Below are 3,682 nucleotides of genomic sequence, written 5' to 3'. Positions count from 1 at the left end.
GAGCCATCTCTCCAGCCCCACCCCCATCCCTACCCTGTGGGAACAATCCAGAGGATGAGGGTGGAAGGTGTTATAAGCCGTGGAGTCATGTGAGGAATCCTGGGAAATCAGACTCTGGAGACCAGCATCAGGGTATAGACCTGAGTTTATTGCACATAAGCTTATACACAGTGTTTGAGCCAATCCCAAGCCCGGTAGATCTTCAGCCAATCGTATCTTGCCACACTGTCACCATGCTCCAGTGAAAGCCCTGCCTGATGAAGGTGTGTGGGGAGCATCATCCCCTGTTGGGACTTCCGTGAAGATGGGGGAAGCAGCCACTGCCCTTGCCTCAGTTCCTTTTTTGCTGTCTCACTGGTTTTCTGGTAGCCATCTTAGATCTAATGCCCTGTACAACAGATCAGGACTCTTCAAGGAGTCTCAGGAGCCTGTGGCTCCTCCCTCTCCAGCCCACATTTTCCTTCACAAGGTTGACCTCCATACCCCTCACATCACCTAGCTTTTTTAAAAAAAATATTTATTTTTATTCTGTCTGTGTGGTTTTCTGGGATATGTATATACGGTTCTTGGTCCCCGAGGAGGCAGAAAGAGGACATGCATATTCTGGCACTAGAGTTACAGATTTGATTGACATATGGGTGCTGGGAACCAAACCCAGGTCCTCTGAAGGAGCACCAAAGCTCTCAACCACTGAGCCACCTCTCCAGGCCCTTTTCATATTTTGTAAAATTAGTCAATGCATTTTAACCCTTGCAGTTCTGCTCCCCTCTGGCTATTAACTTTCCTGAGCCTAGCTGTGCTCTGTGCAGTTGATACAGGAAGCTACGTCTAGGACTGCTAACCGTCAGCCCAGACGCCTGGTTTCTAGTCCAGTGTATAAAGCCATGCCATGCCAGTCCCTTGCGGATGGCACTGGCTGCCAGGCCCAACAGCATCTGGCTCTTTGTGAGGTGATAACAGCAGCTTGATTGAGCATTTCTTTCTCTTCTAAAGAGAACTGTTGCATTCCACAGGAGCCATTTGCCCTATAATGCAGCACCTGGTGCTTAGGGGGTGGGAGGAAGTAATTGATTATCCTGAAGCTCATCCTGCCATCTGCAGTGCACACACAGAGCAGGGGAAACCCTGTCTTGTAAGGAAGCGGTGCTCTCCCAGACACTAGCAAGCCGCCAAGCTTCCTGGCAGACTGAGATGTGATGACTGCCTGCCAGGTACTGTTCTAATATTGCCAATATTAACTCACTAATTCCCAGAGCTGCTCCGTGCTGCAGGAGATGGCTGAGGACTTTAGGGGGGAACAGGGTCTTGCTCTGTAATCCAGGCTGGCCTTAAACACTCAACTCCTGCCCCCATCTCCAAGATTCTAGGGTTACAAGCTATACAACACATCCAGTATAAGAAGGCTCTAATCATTGGCCTGAGTGTTGGGTGTTTGTGAAAACATACCCACTGATGCTTAGTATAACTGTGTACTTATATGTGTCATCCTCCACGAAAAGAATAAAACATTCCAAAAGATTGTATTGGTTTTGATCCTTTCATAGATGGGAAAACTGAGACGTGGATCTTGCAGATGGCCTCCTGGCTGAGATGGCACAATGTAATTGGAACCTAGGCAGCCTGGTTCCGGACTCCAGGCTATTGCCTGTGAGTCATATGGTGTTCAGGGAAAGACTATGACCATGTAGGAGGATGGAGACTATATCATCACCACCACCCCGCTGCTGGGAGGAGGCACAAGAAAGCAGGTTTCCATGCACACAGCCTGCTCTAAGTCGCAGCCTGTTCTCAGAAGAACTTTCTGCTCAGTGACACGGGGACACATCGCTAGAATGGAAGAAGTAAGGTCACTGACGCAGCTGACGGAGTAAGAATAGCATCGGGGCCTGTGGTCTGTTAGAGAGTCTGTGGCAGGAGTGAGAGGAACCAAAGACAAAATTGATCAAGATAATCACAGAGCAGATGGAGAACTAGCCAGAGAGCTTGCATGGAGAGACCCAGAGGGACTCTAGTGATGAGAGCCGCTGTAGCGAATCCCTGACTTACCAGAGTTCTAGTTTTCTTCTTCAAGTCGATTTTAAGAAAAATGAGGGTTTTTTTTTTCTTAAAACTATAAAGATTGGGGCTGGAGAGATGGCTCAGTGGTTAAGAGTGCTTGCAGCCTGTAAAGGCAACTTTTATTCATCAAAATGTCTCATCACAGCAATAGGAAAGTAACTAACGTGCTTACCTGACGTATACTATCTCCATTTGACAACATATATTTTGCGTGAGATATGTCCCATCAAATTCCTCCCCAGACTTTTCTCAGACTAAAGCTCAGTGTTTGTGGAGAAGAAAAGGCCACATCCAAAGAAACCAAGAAGGGATAAATATCAGGAAACTGTAGCCAGGAACTGTAAGCAAAGCTGGTATCAGGAAAATCCCAAGAACAGAAATGCACGTTGATGTTCAGGTTGAGGCTATTCTCAACTGAGGAGAACAAATGAGTTGATACGATTCTAAATAATGAAGCAATGAGTACCTCTGTTGGTCTATCTCAAATTCATCTCAGTACAGGAAGGATGTGTGTGATTCCATTGCTGAAATCCCTGAAAACATGGAAAACAAAGCTAGGCATAGTGTGCCTGCAAGACCACCTCTTGGGAGATAGAGACAGGGGGATCAGACACTCAGGGTCGTTCTGGCTACATAGCAAGCTTGAAGCTCACCTGACTCTACAAAGAAAGAAAGAAAAATTGGAAGAAAATAAAGCAAAGAAGATAAGAAAATAGCTGACTTGATGGGTTGTAATGCCAGTAGTGGGCTGAAGGCTCAGGTATGTGGACAGGAAGGCTGGAGTCAGCCTGAGCTACACAGCAGGTCCAAGGGAAAGGTCAACATGGATAACTTTGTGATTCCTTATTAAAACACACGTGCAGAAAAACAAAACAAATAAACAAACAAACAAAAAACAAAAAACAAAACAGAAGAGAAGGTACATGTTCTGTTGTGTGTCTCTAATCCCAGCACTGGAGAGGCTAACAGAGGGGGCTGTTTGAGCTTCATGTCTTCCTGGGCTACACAAGACCCTGTCTCAGAAAAAGTAAAGCAAAGAAGAAAGAAAGGAAGAAGAGGCAAATCGTTGTTGGAGCTAAAGGTGGGGAGAAAAAGAGTTGGTTACAAACGTAGGAAGGACGGAGAGTCCAGGAGGCACTGTGCCTAGAGCAGCCATGTGATTAATAGTCTGCTGTTACATTCTTGAAACTCATAATACTTTATCTTTTGACTGGTGTTTTGTAACCAAGACTTGACACATCAATGAAGCACGTGCATGAGCATAGAAGATCCATGGAATACCTCTGTGGCAAGGGCTTTTTTTTTTTTTTTTGACATTTATGATTTTCTCTGATACACTAGAGTTCGATTCAGTGAGCCTGCATTTGAGTTTGAAGTCTGTAGAAAGTTCTACCCAGTATAACAAAATGGCAAAAAACCCAAAACATTTTCCTTAAACTTTAAAAAAAAAATTGCTCTAGCTTTAAAATCTTTTGCCATGTCAAAACCTGGTTCTCAACAGATCAGACAGAGCTGAATACTCAAGAGCCCGATCCCAGCAGCAGAACATCCCTAGGCTAGGGGTGGCCATGGGTTGGCAGTCAGAGCAGTCAGACACTGATCTCATGTCTGAAAGCTGCATGGG

This window comes from Mus musculus, chromosome 2 (genome assembly GCF_000001635.26).
Source record: "Mus musculus strain C57BL/6J chromosome 2, GRCm38.p6 C57BL/6J".
In the NCBI taxonomy this organism is placed as follows: domain Eukaryota; kingdom Metazoa; phylum Chordata; class Mammalia; order Rodentia; family Muridae; genus Mus; species Mus musculus.
Note: the sequence above shows the minus strand (reverse complement) of the source record.